Source organism: Lissotriton vulgaris, unplaced genomic scaffold, assembly GCF_964263255.1.
Source record: "Lissotriton vulgaris unplaced genomic scaffold, aLisVul1.2 SCAFFOLD_710, whole genome shotgun sequence".
Classification (NCBI taxonomy): domain Eukaryota; kingdom Metazoa; phylum Chordata; class Amphibia; order Caudata; family Salamandridae; genus Lissotriton; species Lissotriton vulgaris.
Genome location: NW_028245732.1, coordinates 66,741 through 85,948, shown reverse-complemented (window position 1 = coordinate 85,948; position 19,208 = coordinate 66,741). Strand labels below are relative to the sequence as shown.

General features: G+C 48.5%; 1 protein-coding gene across 1 annotated transcript in view; it reads left to right on the top strand.

The window, feature by feature from the left end:
• Nucleotides 1-1,945: 1,945 nt before the first annotated feature.
• Nucleotides 1,946-19,208, top strand: part of LOC147666298 (ATP-binding cassette sub-family G member 4-like) — a 45,419-nt gene continuing 28,156 nt past the window's right edge. The window contains exon 1 of the mRNA XM_086949148.1: nucleotides 1,946-2,023. The gene's annotated coding sequence lies outside the window, so the exon portion shown is untranslated. The remainder of the gene's footprint in view (nucleotides 2,024-19,208) is intronic.

Here is a 19,208-nt window from a genome sequence, read left to right as displayed (position 1 = left end):
GCGGCACGGAGGGGGCCCGGGAACCGGAAAGGGCCCCTGCCGCTCATGGTGGCACCGCCGGACGCAGTCACGCACGGACTCTAGGCGCTTCCCAGACATAAGCGTGACAACGCACTGGACACGCGTGACATCGCTCCCGGGAGGCGTCTGAGTGGACAGAGAGGCGCCTAGCCCTCCGAAGCAAAGGCAGTAAGGAGGGTCTGTGAAGGGCAGAGTCGGTCGAAGTGAAGGTCGCCTATGGGCATAAGTGTCTGTCAGACTCGGGGCGGCCATTTGTCTTCAGAGGGCGGCGTTCGCCTTACAGGAGTTGGACCCGGGGGATCGGGGATCGGGCATCGGACAAGGGCTAGGGCTGGGTTGGAGCCAGGGGTTAGAGGTCACGCCTGTGTTTTGGTCGGCCTCTGGCAGTGTGTAAGAGGTCTGATTCATAGATGACCAGACTTTGAGGGGCTCTGACTAGGATGTAGGGGGGCTGGACCGGGACTCTCGAAGCGGGTGTCAGGGGAGGGGGCGCAGGTTGGTGTTCCTCAGACCTCTTGGGACACAGACTTGGGGTTCGGAGTGCGAAGGGTTGGAATAGGGGGGCTCAGACTGGCGACTCCAAGCAAAGAGCTGTCCGAACAGTGCGACCGACCTTCATCCCAGCGGCTCGAGTCCGGAGTCTAGGAGCTGACAGCCGCTAAGCATTGAGGTGAGTGCGCCAGCCTTACCGGGGTAGCTCCTGGGTGAATGTTGGCGCTGTGTGCTGGATCAGTGCTGGGAGAGGGGAGGGGGTGTTGGGTGAACACTGAATGTTAGTGGAGCCGGGTGAGGGGGGGCGGGTGAGCTAGCGGAGTATGAACGGACAGTAGAGGGTGAGTAGGAGGTGAGTGCTGGTGGAGTGTAGAAGGATAGTGTATGGTTGGATATGAAGGCTTGCGGACGGGGGGTAGGTTTCACTGGTGCAGCGGCACCGGGCCCACTGAACTCGGGTTATTGCAGCATTTCAAAGTTCATAGAGCGGCCGGGGGGTGGTACCTCCCTTGCTCTAGGGCCCATGGCACACGGGCTACGCCACAGCGAATGGGGTGCGAGTAGTGAGCGTTGGTGAGATGCCCGAGTACAGGTGTGACTTGTAGGGCAGTGTCCGGAGCCACTGCTTGTTTAGTGTCATTGCTGAGAGTTTCTGGAGTGTGAAAGGCGAGGAAAGAGGAGATTAGTGTTGGAAGTGAGTGCTAGTGAATAATCAGTCCCACTATAGATTTTGTTATTTGGGACCGGGTCAGAGGTTAGTGCCAGAGGGTTGCCAGTGGTGACGGCTTGCACAGTCTCAGAGATGATATTGGCTAAGAATCGAAAGTGAGTGCACACATTTGAAGGCATTGGCAAAGTGGACAATTGCCTTGGGCCACACCTTCCATGCCTATAACACACACACACGGGGAATCTTTTTCTCACCCTATCACTTTTGTCAGAACCTTTCTTTGCCTATTTCTGTCTCTCTGACTAGCCTGTGTCGTTTTAAGAATTTGTTGCCCCCCTGGGCAAGAAATATTGTAGTTTTTTTAATGAACGTTTAAGTATAATTAAATATTGTCTAGCATCAGGCAGGCTTGAATTTGTATAAATTAGGTTATAAAATTAAAAGTTGTTCCGAGAAAGGGACCTCAAAATATATCTTGCCCACAGCCCCATAAGTCCTTAAGATGACTCTGAGTGAGTGCGAGTAACTTGCCAGCGGCGAGTGTCAGTGCTGCGTCAACAGTGAGGGTTAGTGTAGTGCCAGAGGTGAGTGATGGCAGTGTCAGATGGGAGTGTCACTTTAGCGTCCATTTGGCAATGCAAACTGAGTGTCAGCGATGAGTGCTATCACTCTCAGAAGGGAGTGTTGGCACAGGTCCGGGGTAAGTGACTGTGCAGCGTCGGAGGGGAGTGTGCTGTTCTTTTTGACCACTGGCTGGTCACTGCGGGAAGAGCAGCTTTTATTGGCACTGGTGATCTAGAACTCGGCGGTCTGAAGCTGTCCGGCATCAGGCGTGAGCAGGTCATCTCGTGCTGATTTCTTGTTGCATGCTGGTACTTGTAGTTGTTTTCTTATAACGTCGGGTTCTTCCGTCCCCTGGCGAGGAGTCGCGCTCTCTGGTTCCAGCATCCCACACGGCCCTCGAGAAGCTCGAGGGAGCACCCTCCTTCTCTCTCCCTCAATCTGACTATCCCCCTCGGTGTGTTGCCCCCTTTTCACCTTACCCTTCGTCTGCCCTTCTTCTCGCCCTACCTCCCTCCCTGTGCCCCTTTCTAGGCACCCTCCATTGTGTTTCTCTCTCCTGGGACCACTGTCCGTCCTCTTCGATCCCGCCTGGCAGCTGTCTATCCTCTGCTGTCCCCACCAGACTGTCCTCGCACCTGTCCCTCCCCCTTCCTCGCTTCGTGTCCGCTGCCCTCTCTCGCTTCAATGCTACTGGTATCCCGCCTCTCTGCCCCGCCATCATTCTACCTCTATCCCCACCCCGTGCGCCCCCTCCCTGCCGCTTGGCCTCATTCTCTTTCCATGTTTGTCCCGTGCCTGTTTCCCCGTCGGTCTCCACACCCCGCCTTTTCTACTCTTGTGCAGGCGGTGCTCTCCCCCCACCTCCAGTGCTGTCTATTCCCCTTCCGGGCCCGTCATTCCTCCCCTGTACCTGTCTGTCGCCCACCCCCTCCCTCTCTCCACCCTGCCCCCAGCTCCTTCTATTTCTGCTCTGCCTGCTGCTTTTTCCGCTTAGGTCCCATCTATCTTCCATAAGCACCCCCACCCCCCACATCAGCCCCCTCCTCAATTTTGCCCATCGTTCCATCATTCCTCACAGCTGTGCGACTGGCATCCTAGCTGGTTGCCCCCTTACACAATCCCTCACCCCTCTCCGCCTCCTTTCTTTCCTGGTCTCCCTCTGTTGCTGTTCTCTCTCTTTTCACCTGCCAGTGCCTCCCCTTCAGTCTTACCGTGGCCGATCTCTTCCCGCCCATCTGTCTGGCTCCCCCTCCCCGGTCCGTCCTTCCTCCCAAGGACGGAGCTGAATGTTCTCCCAGGAAGCACAACCTTGCCTCGAGGGAAGGCACGGGGCACTCCGCCGGGTTCTTTAAAAGGCCGTGGCACGTGACGGACAGGGGTACTTCCTGTTTCTCGGTGTCCTGCTCACTTGCTAGAGCGGCGCAGTGCCCGTAGGTTCCGTAGGAGAGCAGTCTTTACTGACGATAAAGTGCTCAGAAAGTGCAGAATGAGGAAGTGGCGCTGGTCCGTGTTAACCTATGGTAACATAACACGGACTGGGCAGGTAACGGGACTGGGGTGACGAGGCCCCTAGAGCACCATACATGCAATTAGTGGACAGGTCATTTACTATCTAGGTGTGGCCTTGGAACACCCCACCTCCTGTTTATTTATCCTCCCTTCCCCGGAGTGCGCGTGACGTGGATGCACGTCACATAGAGGTAGAGGCCCGGTGGCAATCTACACCCCTCCCTCCCTGAGTTAGTTTGCTTACCATGTATTAACATTTTTTTGTTGCTGCTGTTCTTATATAGCGCGAACTCGCGCCTTGGGTTTGGGCCATTGCACTCCTCTGCTCAGACTGCCCAGCTGAACTGCTCTCTCTCTCTCTCGCTCTCTCCTTTCCTCTCCCCCCCCCCCTTTCTCTCTCTCTCCTTTCCTCTCCCTCGCTCTCCTTCAATTCCACTCTCTCCCTCCCTCGTTCCCGCTCCCTCCCAATCTGCATCTCTCGCCATTCCTCTCTCCCCTCTTCATCCCTCCGCTCTCTCCCTTTCTTCCTCTCTCATCCTTCCTTCCTCTCTCTTCATTCCTCTCTTTCCCTTCCTCTCACTCCCTTCCTTCCCCTCTCTCTCCCTTTCTTCCTCTCTCATCCTTCCGTCCTCTCTCATCCTTCCGTCCTCTCTCTTCATTCCTCTCTCTCCCTTCCTTCCCATCTCTCCCTTCCTTCCTCTCTCTCTCCCCCTTCATCCCTCTCTCTCTCCCCCTTCATCCCTCTCTCTCTCTCCCTTCATCCCTCTCTCTCTCTCCCTTCCTCTCGCTCCCTTCCTTCCTCTCTCTCATCCTTCCGTCCTCTATCTTCATTCCTCTCTCTCCCTTCCTTCCCATCTCTCCCTTCCTCTCTCTCCCCCTTCATCCCTCTCTCTCCCTTCCTTCCTCTCCCTTCCTTCCTCTCTCTCTCTCCCTTCATCCCTTCCTCTCTCTCTCTAGTCCTTCAGGAACACCTTCCTGCTGCTGCTCCGGGTCGGAGGAGACCTCCTCCCCGGGTCCTTCGGGATGTTGTTGGGCCTCCCGGTTCAGGACTCTCAGGGACCTGCTCCTTCGGGCAGGGGTGACCATGATCCCCTGGATCTTGGTGACTTGCCATGGTTTCCTCTCAAATGGTGTTCGGATCTTGTTGCCAGGGGGTGATCTTTGATGAAAACCACATCTCCAACATGAAGGTTTGGGGCAGAGGTTCCACAGGCCCTGTTGGACTGATCATCAGTGGCCTTCCGCTTCCTTTGTACCGACTTGGGGGCCATCGTGAGCAGTTGCATCGTGAGCGGTTGCCATCGAAGACTGGTGGGGATGCTATCTGCTGTAGGCGGCCTTAGCATGAGATCCACCGGGGTAGATCTCGTGATGGGTGCTGCACAGCGTTTGCCAGTAGGCCCTCAGAAATTGATGGAGGCATTCTTTGAGGTCATCTCCTTGTTTGACCCTTATCCTCACTCAGTGCTTTATTGAGGCTCCACTGCAGCATGATTTTCCTATGCAGTACACCCAGGTTCTCGAATTATCCGCCGATGTCCTGGCCTTGGAATGTTGGACCAGGGTCGGTCTTGCCTTCTTCTGGAAAGCCGAACAGGATGAATGTTTTCTCCATCACAGGCTTTCTCTTCCGGAACACAGTTCAACCACTTCAACCACTGGGTACTTAGAGTGGCATTGATGAAAACAACTGTGGCTCTCCTGTTTGGAAACTAATGAAGTCTATGCTCAGGTGAGCCTACATGTGGTGGTGGAATTTTTCTGTGATAACGGGTGCCTGCTTGCTCTGCTCTTCGGTGAGCTGGCAAGGGTGGCATCGACACACAGCGTCATTAACCATGACATCCATTCCAGGAAACCAAACCTTTCTCCTAAGCCACCTTTGGTCTTGGCCATTCCTTGGTGACTGTGGTGTGCCAACTCAATCACCATGTTCCTCTGGGCTCTTGGGATAACAATGCGGTGCCCTCACAGCAGGAGTCCATCTGTGGCGTGGCTTAGCTCGTAGTGCAAGCGCTGCACAGTGGCGTTATGATCAGCTTTCCTGGGTGGTTCCATCCCTTGGTACCATCCAACAAAGTCTTTCCATGCTTTGAGACGTAGCACTTCCATCGCATTCTTCAGGCATGCATTTGAGCAGGTGGCTATCTTAATCTCTAACAATGTCCTCGCCATGGGGTAGGCGCCTTGCACTACCATGCGGACAAAGTACTCGTCCTCATCCCATGCCCCAACCTCACCGACTTGTCGATAAGTCGACTGGGTGGTGGCCCCTGGGCAGTGTGTGACTTCAGAGTTGTATATCTGCAGCTTGATAGCCCTTCACTCAATTTTCAGTTGTGGGTTACGTGAGGTTACCACGAATCGTAGGACCGGCGGCTTCGGTTTGGTGATGACCCAAAACAGTCTCCTACAAATGTAGAGGTGGAATTGGCAACAGCTACTCTGAATTGCCAGCGCCTCCCTTTCTATTTGGGTGTACTGGGACTCGGTACCTGTCAGGGCATGACTGGCGTACGCCATGGGGACCCACTTCCATGACTCTTTTCTTGCACCAGCATTGCTCCCACCCCAACGAGGCAGGCATCCACCTCCAGCTCTGTGTTAGGGTAAGGGAAGTAGTACTCCATAGTTGCATCCTTTGGCAAAGCGTCCCTCAAGAGCCAGAACACTACATCCACTTTGGCAACCCACTACCATGTTGTGTTGGCCTTTAAGGGGGCCCTCAGGGGTTCTGAGATGGGGCCAGAGTTGATATGTACCACCCACAGTAGGTGGCAAAGTCCAGAAAGCTCTGAACCGCTGACAAATTTTGGGGCACCAGTGCCTTTCGGATGGACTCTGCTTCCCTTTGATCCACCTGTAGGCCGTCCTTTTAGAAAATGAGTCCGAAGAACTCAATAGACTGCTCGAGGAATGAGCATTTTTGTTGATTTAGCATGAAGCCACAGGCTGCAAGGCTAGCTACTGTCCGTGGTGCTCTTCCAGCATGTTGGAGTATCTTAGAAAATCATCACTGATATTAGGAACCCCTGCCAGTCTGGTTAGCTCCTCCCGAATTGTGTTCTGGAAGACCTCGCCAGCTAAGGAGATGCCAAAGTTCAGGCATTTGTATTGCCTTACTCGAGGATGCATAGAGAAAGTTGTGATGTAGAAGCAGACAGGGTCCAGGTCGAGCTGGTGATGATACCCCTTGTTGAGGTCTAGCTTGGAGAATGAGTGCACAGCGTTAGGGTCCGAGATGATGTCATCCATTGTTGGCATGAGATGACCCTCTCAGCAGATCGCCGTGTTCAGGGGAAGCATGCCCACACAGGGGCGGAGGGCTACTAGCTGTCTGAGTTTGGGTACCACCACCAATAGGGATACCCAAAGGGTTGGTCCAGTCACTTCCTCAATTATGTCCAGCTGCTCTAGCTTTCATAGTGCTTCCGCCACCAAGAGCCGCAGATGGAAGGGGAGTTGCTGGTGGCGCAGAGGCAACAGTCATGCGGCCGGTAATGTGCAGTCTGACCTATGTATCCTTCAAACAGCTGAGGCCCTGGAACAGCTCTGGAAAGTCGGTCATGACTGCCTCCACTTGCTTGTCGTGGACGTGCTGGGTTAAGAACACCAGCCTGAGGTGCTCTGCAGTGTGACATTCAAGGAGGGTGCCTGTCCCCTCCTTCATGACAAGGAATTAGACCCACACCCTGCGGCTGCCGATTGTCACTACCACGTCAATGAATCCAGCCAAAGGCAGTGAACACCTACTGCCATAAGCAAATATCTTGGTTTCAGTAGTCTCCGGTGGAGGGGGGGAGACGGGGAGGGTCGAGGTTGCAAATCCTCGAACTCTCAAATATCCATGATTTTCATGGATGGCCCGTGTCGATCAGGGCAGGGACTGTCACCCCTTCCGTCATCACAGTACACATAGGGAACAGCTTCATTTTGGTGTTCGCACATCTTAAGAACCAAAAACCGGCACATGTAGCAAACATAGAAGAAGGACTACATGTTTCCAATCAAAGGAGCGGCAAAGAGTGACAGTCCTCATCAACATAGGAACACAGAAGAGGCACTAGGAAATTAAATAAAATGTAATTTTTAAAACCAGCATCAAACCTGTAAACTAAATTGCTGACTTATAACAGCTACTAACTAGCCCTGCTTTGGAACACCTAAAAAGTGCCTTTAACTGTTTTCCATCAATCTGCTCTAAAAACCGTGATGTGAGACACATTTGCTGAAATCTGCTGGGACAGCTGGTGAAAAACCAGGACTGTCCCGGCAAATATGGGACGCCTGGGCACTCGACTACAATGGGCTCCTGAAGCTTTCGTGGTTTGAAAGTAGCCCCTAGCCTGCAGGCAACCGAGAAAATGCTAAGAGGCAGATGCTCCTCATTCAACAGGAGTATGCTCCCACTCACACGCTTACAGCTGTGCTGTTGGCTCTTCTGAGCCCAAGTAAGGCTTTTTTCCCCAACCGCCGACTCAAACCACCTTTTCATTTTAAAAAGAGGAAATTAATTTTAGTGGAGGCTGGAATGCGGAATTTACTCTGTTTAGTATGCCCTGTATGTTGTGTGCATGCTTCAGGTGAAAGTCTGTTTATGTGACAGAGTCTGTGTGTGTGTAAGCATGTGTGAATGAGTGAAGGTAAAGGTCAAATGGTATGTGATGTCGCTTGTTACTCCTGGCATTTTGCTGAATTGACCTTCATGGATAAGCCATTTGGTATCTGATATCAGAGTGAACAAAATATTAACTTACAGACTACCCTGTGAAGTCTTTATGTTTCATTAATTTCATAACATTTCAAATATCTTTAAAGGCAGTGAATTACCCTTTGCACAGTGTACTTTGTTACTCCAAAATAGTTCTTGAAATGGGAATATTGAAGGGCACAGGATCCCAGAGTACCTGTTTGCTGCTGAATACCTGTTTGCTGCTGAGAAGTGTCGGTACTCTTCCATTATAGATACTGCATCAAGCCTCAAAAACTCTTCTCGCTCACGCGCTATGGCGAATTAGATTTCATCAGGTCAAGCTATTTTTAGCACCTTCTTGCCCATGAGAGAATTTAAACTGGAAGGGAACAGGTGTGCTGTTCATTCACAAAGTGAATGAGGAATAAAGACACCTTTAAATATTGTTTTTATCTTGAGACATTTTGTCTGTTCAAGGAAGGAGGTTAAATGACAGTTTGTCTTTTTACTAATCGTTGCCTAGCTGTTGACAGAACTGTTTGGCAGTCATTGTGAAACAAAAGGCTGTAAGATGACAGTTTTTATTTCCCAATAAACAGCTTGTACATTAAAGAAAAGTACAAGTATTTCAAAATATATCAGGAATTCCGAAAGAACATTTTTGTTTGTAATTCAGAAGCATGATTAAAACAATAGTGCTACAACTTCATGCTTCAGGTATGAATTTATTAAATGTGATCGTTTTTAAAAATGATTTGAGAGACATTCCTGCCCGCCTTGATGACAATTTGGTTAAACGACCTAAGAGGCAAGTCAGCGGTCATGTTTATCCTATATGTGGCTAGATTTGTATTATATATGTAGCAAAAGTTTGGTCTATTAAATCAAACAAAAGTGTTTTTTGTACAGCAGGCATGCTGAACTGGCGTATTTGAAGGTGCTCTCATATGTGATAAAGAAGAAAATGGCGGCTCAGTGAATTAAAATATTTGGCCATGATCACATAATTTGAAACCAGTTTAGGGGTCAAGAGCATTATAATTAGGTCAAGTAGAATAAGTCACTAGACCTCCAGGTATAGTTTTTCCAGTCCTGTGCACCTCTACTGAGAAGTGCCTGTGTACTTCCTTTAAACTTTTAAGAAGTGCAGATACACAATACATGACAGTACTTACCCATTTAAAGCACTGCTCTGAAATACATTTCAATTTGAGAGACTAAGAAAAAAATCTTGCTCCGCTTTCACCATGTTGAGAAAAGTGTAACTCTGTCCCACACCGTCCTATAAATGTTAATCACTCGGTAGACTGTCCTGATGCTAAACGAACAATACTGCTGTTGTCTGATTTGTTTTTATAGCGTGAAAATGGCAAACGGGTTCCGGAGCACTTTAAAACAGAATTACATGACGCTTTTTTTGGCACAGGAAGATTCTACGATTTGCCCGGAATCACAGGATGTTGAGCCAAGGCAAGGATTCGAAAGTGATTGACACTTCCAAAGTTGATATTCTAGACACTAGCCCACATCTCCTTCTCCTATGTAATATTGTATCATGATCCTCTCAAGTCCCACCCTTATAGTCCTTCTACCATCCTTATTATCTGATTAAAACTGAACTCTGTGATCAATCTCTGGCTTGCCTACCCTTCCAGAGGCTACAGCCTCAGTTACCCTCGCCTTCCAGTCGGGCTGACTTGACTTGCACTTACCATTTCTGAAAATCTGTCTCCTTCCCCTGTGCCATCTAAGGTACATTTACTTACCATTTCTGAAAATCTGTCTCCTTCCCCTGTGCCATCTAAGGTACATTTACTATCAATATGCCCTCCCATGCCCCGTGAAAATGCACATCCTTTTTACATGCTTGTTGAGTCTTCCAGTACTGAAAAATAGTTTGTTTAGCTGCTAGCAACAGTTGCAATATTATTGCGGTCTTCCTCCCCCTATGCTGTGGGTATATATTGCGACTGAATAAGTACCCCCTGGACACTTATTTACAGCTGACCTTGTTATACTTTCAATCGCTTTGAAAACCTGGTAAAAATTGAGTTTTGGGGCAGAACCACGGGGTATGTGGCCTGACCACCCCCCCTTCCCGCCAGAAAATGCCTAGCCTGTTTGGGTCTATATGTGCAATTTTTCGTCACATCCGGTTCCAGAAGGAACTCCTTCAATGGGGTTAAGTTTCGGGTGGCTCTCTCCATTAGCTGAGGATGCATGAAGCAACACCGCCAGCGAAAATTGTGCATACCTAACCTGTAGATACCTAACCATTAACCCTATTCCTCTGGTCCCAGTCATTACTAATGAGGTGACAGTCACCTCACCACAGGCTAACAAAGCAGGATGATCCAACAGAGAGCTAGCCCAACTCACTTCCTGGGTGCCATAAAGGAGGCTGGCATTCGTGGTTCCTCCAGTTTGTTTTCTTGTCACCAGGACGAGGAAAGCAGGAGGTCTCTGCTGGGCTGTAGACCTTAGCTGGGGCGTTGTTACCTCCCTTGGTGTGCCTGGGAGTGGATGGGCCTCCTTTGTGGGACAACAGTGTACAAGAGATGGGTTGTGGTGTTGCTTCAGTACTTTGGCGGTTTTCATTCTTCCCTTTTGTTAGAAGGGGCAGTCCCAGAGGTCAGGTTATGTCTACCCGACTCCTCCGTGACCCGCCTCTCCCACCAATAATGTCGAGCCTTAACGAGAGATCCCCGCCGGGGAAGACCTCAAGTAGTGAATCGTACACACGAGGACCACACCACACTTATGTACAGACACCACACTGTGGGTTTTCGATATCAACTTCTTTATAATCACGTAAAAGAATTAGCACTCTTATATACAACGATCGAGGGATCGCAAAAGTCTCAAGGCTTCAGGGAAGGGGTAGCGGGACAGTCTCAGTCTCATAGGCCAGTACGTAGCGTACCCTGCGCACAGCTCTCAATCCTCGAGCCGGGGGGTTACGGAAGATGGTAGCCGCACTGGTGCTCCTACTCACTTGAGGATGACTCAACTCGTGTTGGTATCATCGATAGTCCAGCCGGACTAGAATACTCCTCGAGCCGCGACGAAGTCAGCAGGGCTCGATCCGGAGGGTAGTTCGTTGAGAGCCGCGACCACGCCAGCAGGGCTCAGGAGGTTCGGTGTAGATCTTCAAGGTTCAAGCTTGAAACGCGAGGAGGTCAGCAGGGCTCCGATTTTTCAGTTCCGAGAATGAGCCGCAACAGCATCAGCAGGGCTCGAAGAGTTCACGAGGTTCAGTTCAGCCGCGATCAGATCAGCAGGGCTTCCTTATCCAAGATACAACTGCTCGCTAGTTCAGGGGTGGGCCTTGATATAGTCCAGTGGCCCTTTGATGTCCGGACCCTCGCAGGCGGAGGTCCGAGGCTTTGGGGGCGGCCCGTGGGTGAGGTCCGGCGGTTGATCCTTTGATCCCTTTGAGGATGCGTCCAGGAATTCCCAGACGCCCAGCAGGTCTGGAGCCAGCACCCGGGGAGGCCAGAGGTGCAATCGAAACTGGCCCCCCGGGGAAGACCAGAGGTGTGACAGAAACCAGTCTCTCAGGGGAGGCCGGAGGTGCCATCGAAACTCCTTGTCTTCTCTCACTAGGGTAGCCCTCACCCTCCCAACGGGGGCTGGGGCGTCTGGAGCCTAAGCTGCGCTGGGGCTGGGGTCATACTAGGCTCACGGAGTCAGGGATCTCGGGAAGGGAAAATGACTGCTGGTGGGCCTATGGGGCCTTGCGGGTTTGGGGCGCGCGGGCTGGGAAGGTGGCCGGGGACAGGCCGATGCCGGCCGTGGGCGTTTGGTCGGGCATGGGTAGGGCAGCTAGGGGTTTCTAAGTACGGAGCTGGGCTTACTGGGAGCTGAGTAGCGGGGGGGGGGGGGGGGGGGGGAACCACGCCACAAGGCCAGGTCCAACACCTTTTTCTAGATGGGGATGTTTGCCAGCAAGATTTCTCCCTTTTCCGTGCTTTTTGTGGTGACAAGGGAGCAGAGAAATGTTCATTCTTTGCGCTCATGCGTTCTGTCTTTGGTTTACGCATGTACGGTAGAGCCTCTTTCAACTGAGCATTCTCTCTTTAGGGACGTGCTTTGGTGAGCATGACATAGGAGGCATAAAAACACGCCTGGTAGGCGATTTCTCTTTGTCTGTGAGCAATTTTGTTGCCTGGTCATTGTTCTGGGATAACTTCATATTTGCATTAATTTATTTTCACGATCAGCAAACATTCCAGTAATTTGAGGCATGTTTCTCCTTCTTCATCATTTTCCTCACCTTAGTTCCCTGATCAGTCTCCCTCTTACAAGTGCTCTAGATATAGGAGAGAGGAGGAAAAGCAGAGAATTTGTAGGGTTGTGTTACAGATTCTCAGTTCTTAAGGGGAGGGGAGTAGACATTTATTAAGAAAAAGCTTGTGGTTCCCTCGGACTCTGCGGACTCTGATAGTGGCGAAGAGTGGCCAGTCAGAAAGGCACATGTTTCTAAAGATGCCTTAGCAGATTTCCAGGCCCACATCAAGAGTAACATGAGCTTTCCTCCTGTTGTAAGAACAGGAACTTTGGATGACTCTCTTCTCAGACAGTTCCAGAAACTCCCTAATTTGGGTTTGCTAATTCATCAATTTGTGTTGGATATAGTCAGACAGGAGTGGAAGGATCCAGATAAGATCATCCTTCCTATATTCATGGTTAAACTTTATCCTTTGAAGGATATGGATAGAGTATTGCTGGACAATATTCACGTGGACTCTGTGGTGGCCAGTTTGGTTGGTCGGTCTTCAATGGCAGAAGAGAACACATTGAAAGATCCAGCAGATAAGAAAGTAGATTCTGCACTGAAAAATGTCTTCACATGATCCCCTGTGGATTTCAGGGCAAAATACATGGGACCTCAATCCTCGATTTTGGATATTAAGGCTTTATTTTGGACCATTCAGGAGGAATTGGATTGTCTGCCTTTGTTAGAAGGCATGGAACACCAGATAGAATTTCTACCAGACATTTCATTTGATGTTTCTAGGTCGGACGCTTTGGCTGGGGGAGCTTCTATTGCAGCCACAAGAAACCTATACCTTATGGATTGCAATACTGACACTTCTCAAAGGGCAACAGCCTTAAAAATGCCATTCAAGGGTTCAGGTGCTGAACTTGAGGGCAAGCTTCATCGCATCTGTAAAGAAAGGAAATATTCTTCTTTCCTTTAGTGCCAATCGATGAAAAAACCAAATTCTTTTAAGTCAAAATCTTCCTTTCGGAAACCATCAAGAAGACAACAGTCACAAAATCACTCCTCTATGTTTCAGGGGAAGTCAATTTCTTTCAGATCTTATATGACGCAAAAGCAGGTCACTAGCACCAAGAGTCAGGGCTCTTGACTATGCCAGGATAGAAAGTTCTCGGTGAAAGTTTGGAGGTCGAATTGAAGCAGTTTCCTTTCATGAGGAAGAACATCAAAACAGATCATTAGGTTCGTCAGGTAGTCAGCAGAGGCTTCTCAAAAGAATTTCTGTGTCGTCCAGTGGCAACGGGGACCATTCATACTCTGCTCCCCTGTGACCAGATCAAGAGAGAAGCTCTGAGGGGAATGTCAGCTCTTCAGGAGAAGGGAGCTATTATTGCAGTACCAGAGAAGAAGGGACTGGGAGGGCACTCCATTGTCTTTCTGGTTCTAAAATCTTTAGTAGAGTTTCGTCTCGTGATCGATTTGAAGAACCTCAACACTCTTATTTGCAATATCACATTCGAGATATAAACCTTCCTGAGAATTATTCCATTGATTTCGTTCAACTATTTACTTATGTCATTGGATCTTATGGATGCTCCATATTCCAATTGGCAATCACCATTAAAAGTTTCTAAAGTTTGCGGTGAACACAGTGGCGGCTGCTGTTAAATAAAAGTGGGGGGATAGTGCAGGGGAGAAAAAGAAGAAACAAAATAGAATACCACTTACCTGGCGACCGCTGCTTCAGTGCTCTTCTGTTCCTCTGCTCTTCTCGACTCCTGGCACTCCATGCACAGGCTCCCAGACTCCCTACACCAATCCATTCCAGATGCAGACAGGTAATACCCAGCATGAGATAAGTGCTGGGATTGGTCTGAGCAGTCTGGTTTGACGCTCAGTCAGGCCCGGGAGCCTGTGTCTGTTTTCCACCCGGCTATGCCACACAGCTCGGGTGCAGAGATCTAAGTGTGCATGTTGGTTTGGCATCTTAAGACGCCCTGCCAAACCGACATGCACACTTGCAGCAGTGCCCACCACTCCTCCTCCCTGCTGCTGTTCATTAGGATGGCCCTGCCCACTCTAGACTCAGCACAGCAAGGAAAATAAAATGATAATAAGCTGTTTTATTATCATTTTATTTTCCATGTTTCACTGCTGAGAGAGCGGGGAGACGTCCCTCCCCATTTAACGGAGGAGCCGCCCATAGGTGAACAACCAACATTTTTAGTTCAAAGTCCTTCCTTTTGTGCTGAAATTGGTGCAGAAGTTCTTTACAAAAATGATTGCTCCACTTGTGGTTTATCTTCATCTGCAGGGGATTCCGGTCTTCCCATACCTATAACCCATGGTTATTTCATGGCCCAACAATAGAGCAGACCAGGCTCATGTGGGATCAAACTTATATGATCACATCTCATCTAGGACTTCTTCTTAACATAAAGAAATGCCTACTATCTCCATCCAAGGATCTAGTGTTCATTAGTGCTTGATTCAATATATATCTGGGAAGAGTGTTTCTCCCGGAAAAGAGAATCTTACACCTCCATTCTACAATTCACCCACTAGTTTCCACCCGGAGGCTCCAGTCAGTCTATGGTTAGAAGTGCAGGGACCCACACCAGCAACAGTGCACACAGTTCAGTGGGCAAGATTGCACTTACATCCTCCCTCATGGCATCTCAACAGCCACTGGTCTTCAACACTACATCTTTTGGATAAACGAATGCCACTGTCATCATAGGTGAAAGAATCCCTAGACTGGTGGTCGGACATCCAGAATCTGATGAAAGGGGTGGGCGTGCATCAATACCCTCTGCTGATTCTCAGAACGGATGATAGTGAGTTGGGATGGTGAGCAACAATCTTTTACAGGTCTTGCCAGTCCAAGTGATCATTTCTGAAAAGTTAGAGATCTTCGATTTGGAGAAAGTATTTCAGGTCCTGAAATTATTTCAAGCTTTCCTGTTTCAAAAGAATGTGTTAGTGAAGATGGGCAACACTGCGAATGTCCCCCACCTAACCCTTCAGGAAAGTACTTGGTTGAAGAGTCTCGATGCAGTAGCAGTTCGATTGAGCATCTGGGAAGAACAGAACTTGTTGAACCTGTCAGCAGTGCACATCAAGGGGACCAACATTGTGATTGCAGATCAGAGCAGGAGGTTTCCTTCATCATAGGATCACACTTTTTCCACAACGACTTGCAGGAAAATTTGCAAAAGCGTGGGGTCCCGTTTCTGGATCTCTTTGCAATGAAGGACAATGCAAGTCTTCCAAGGTTCTGCCCCAGATTTTCAGAGGAAAACGCCTGGGGAGTGGACGCTGTGGTGGTGAGATGGCCAAAACAACTGCTCTATTCCTTTCCTCCTTTCCCTCTGATACAGAAGGTTCTCTTGAAATTTCTGAAGAAGGGGGGAACTCATCCTAGTGGTCCTCTATTGGCCAAGCAGTTTCTGGTTTCCTCTGCTCAAAACCTTGGAACTTTTTCTGCCTAGGGTACTTATGCAGTTTCCATCTCTTCTACAACTCTTGACTCTGCCCCTCCCACACAAACTCACTATGTCAGTCTGTAAGTAGTGAAGTCTAATCTTTTAGAGAGGGGCCTTTCTCCTTCTTTGATGGGGGTTATTCAGAATTTGAGAAGACCTTCCACCCTAAAATCTTACTCTTAACACTGGAAATCTTTTGATACGTGATCTTCTCATAACTTTTCTGCTCCTTCTTGTGAATTTTTGGCAGTTTTGCATTTTCTTCTTGATGGTTGTTTATCTTAATCTATCCCTTTCTACATGAAGGTCTCAGTGGTTCGCCATTAAAGCCTTCAGAGAGTTTTCCGAACTACGGAGAAAGATGGAATCTTTGTTTTCCCGTTTATTTAAGAGTTTTGTAGTCTCTAGACCGCCTTCGTCTTCTCTTATTTCCTGCTTGGGAAATACCTACTGTGTTAAAGGCTTTAGCGTTACCCCTTTGAACTTTAAGAGTGGTGGATTTGTTATGTTATGTTATATGGGGTTTTATAGCGTGCTCAATTACTTCTAGAGTATCCTGGCGCAATTGAAAGTTTCTGTCTTTCAAGGTCTTCTTCTTGGTCACTATTACTTCGGCCTGTAGATTGGGTGAACTAGGGGATTTAAGATGTTATCTTCCTTTCATCCGGTTCATGAACGATGGAGCAGTTTTTAGTCCTGACCCTACCTTTATTCTAAAGGTTTAATCTATCTTTCACTGATCTCAAGAATGAATTCTTCCTGCTTCCCCTCCAATGATGAAGACATTTTGCATAGTACTCTCGATGTTAAAAGGGCTATTTTTTTTATTATTAACAAGGCTCAATACTACAGAAAGAATGATCCTTTGGTTGTAATCTTTGTCTGTCTGGAAGGGGGAAGAGGGCAACATTGATTACTCTAAACAAGTGTATTAAATCACCCATTTTGACTGCAGGACAAGACAGTTTAGGTTAACTTCCAGTTCAGGTAACATCCATGAGGGACATAGCTGCCTTCTGGGCAGAGTTTCAGGAATCATCTATCAGGGAAATTTAATGAGCAGCCACTTGGTCATCAGAGCATACTTTTGTTAGACATTATCATCTAAATTCTGTTTCAGGCGGTCAGTTGAATCTGGAACAGGGGGTCTTAAATTATGTAAATTAGTTTAGAATTTGTTTTTTTTCTGTTATGTACAATTAAAATAGGGTGTTGCATATTTGACCCATTGTAATAGTTGTTTTCCTTTGATATTTGTTTGACTTCAGTTTTGGTATACCGCATTAGTAATGACTGGGACGAGGGATGTAGGGGTAATGCCCCATTTACTTACCAGCATTCGTCATTATACTTAGTCAATCTCTTCCTTGTTACAGTCTTTACATCCCACCCACCTTTCAGTTCTTTGAAGGGCTTGGATAAATTCAGAAGGACCCAGGAGTGCCAGCCTCCTTTATGGCACCCAGTTAGGGTGGGTGGGGCTAGCTTTCTTTTGGACCCCCCTCCTTTGTTTCCTGTTGTGAGGTGACAGGCACCTAATTGATAATGAGTGTGGCAATAATGAAATGGAAGAAGGGTAGTAAAGATTACCTGTAAGCAGGGCCACTGGAATTATGTGGCAAGGTTTAGTAAATTATGCGTCAAGAAAAGGCAAATTACGTGGTGTAAGGCAGCAAATCAAATGATAGTATTACTATCTTATTCTGAATTTTTACACTTGCTAACACTTTCTGGGCATTTGTTGCACATCATAAATACCTTTTTAAAATGCAAATATAGCAATAAGACCAGTCAATCTTTGCAAATGACATTCCACTATGCAGAAATTTAGTAACGTTTGAACCGTTTGAGCTAGAAATAATTTTTTTTGTTAAAATCTGCTGGTTATGCAGTACATTGACCCTTCCTTCCTGTCAATCCTTTTTGTGAACTTCTTACAGCAGTTCCCGTGGTAGAGTAACACAAAATGATGCCCCCCGCTCCAGGCCTCCCTCACCCCCCACCAGAATGTGTTGAGGGCCTCCCTAGACTCCCATATCTCACATACTCAGGCCTTGTACTGAAGGGGTGCCCATGAAAGATGCTCCTTCGTGCCCCTTGTTCCCCCCCCCCCCCCCGCACTGCAGGAGCTGGCTTGTAGGTAGATCCTTTTCTTATCTCCCATGAAACGTCATGACATTTTGGTGAAAGAGAATCCCAAGTCTTGGCGGCACGCACCTACTTCCGTAGTAGAGGTTATGAAGTGACAGGCAGGCGCTGTAGAAAATAAATACATACACACAGATGGATCCCAGAAGCCTGCATCCTGCCAAGAGAGGCTGTCAGCATTAGAGTTATCTCTGCCCTTCTTCCTGAGACAGTCCTGTGAAGCTCACAGGAAACCAGCCAATCACAAGAGCTTCCTTCTTGCCTACCTCACTTGTTATTGCATTTCATGGAGGTTTGATGAGTTGAGACTGTGGATAGCAACAGAAGACATTTCTTCAGTACACAAACAATTGCCAAACATTCTTCATAGTGGTACAATTTTCTTACCAGGATATTAATCATCTGGGTATGTAAAGTGCGTGATTTTATTTCTTACTGCTTCAGCCGTTGGCCTAGAACCCCCCACCCCTCTGATGCCTATGTTTGTGCTATAACCGGCAGGAGCCTTCACCGCTTACAAGGACAACATTGGAAAGTAAGGCTGTTTTTAGACCCTGAAAGAATTTTGTAATGAGTTGTCATGCGACTTCTCTCATCTGCCTTTCTTGGGGAGGTAAAGGAAACGGTAGGGCTCCTACAGAGGTGCCAATGTACTAGACCATCCCATCATTTCTACAAGGCGTTGGCAGGGGGGACGCTGTGGTTGCTTGTTCTAGACTGTCAACAGTTTCCTTCTGAACACATGATTCACTTTAGCACTGTAATGCTTGAAATTTGGGCCTAGACTCCAAATGTTCCAGTGTTCTTCCAAGGAGTTTCTTTACACGGCTACAACACTGTAGACTGGAACGCCTGCCTTTGAATCCAGCAAAGTCTGTGGCAAGTAATGCGCTCCTTCCATAATTCCTTGGTCAGGACAGTTGCAAGTAGCAGTTCCACCAGAGGGCCTATTGTAGACTGCAGAAACAACCAGGGACTGCAGGCGATGGGGGAGTTCTCTTCCTGAATAGGTGCCTGCTGGACCTCTCTGGTGGGAATCCGGTGAGCTTGAACTGAAAATCATGACTCTAGCAAGATAGTGATTCAGGCGCTGGTTACTTCTAGATTAGACTATGCCAATGTCCTTTACTTGGGCCTACCGATCACCTCCTTCAGCGCCTCCAGGTGGTGCAAAACTCAGCGGCTAGAGCAATTCTCAGACTGAAACTCAGGTCTCTTATGGCCACTCACCTCAAGACCTTACACTGGCTTCCAGTGAAGGATCGGATACATTTCAAGGCCATGAAATTTTCTTTAAAGCCCTCCATGGTAAGGGCGCCGGATACCTCAGAAGGCGTGGCTGTCGCTATGCACCTATTAGATCACTCAGATCATCCTCTGCTGACTTCACCTGCGTCCCCA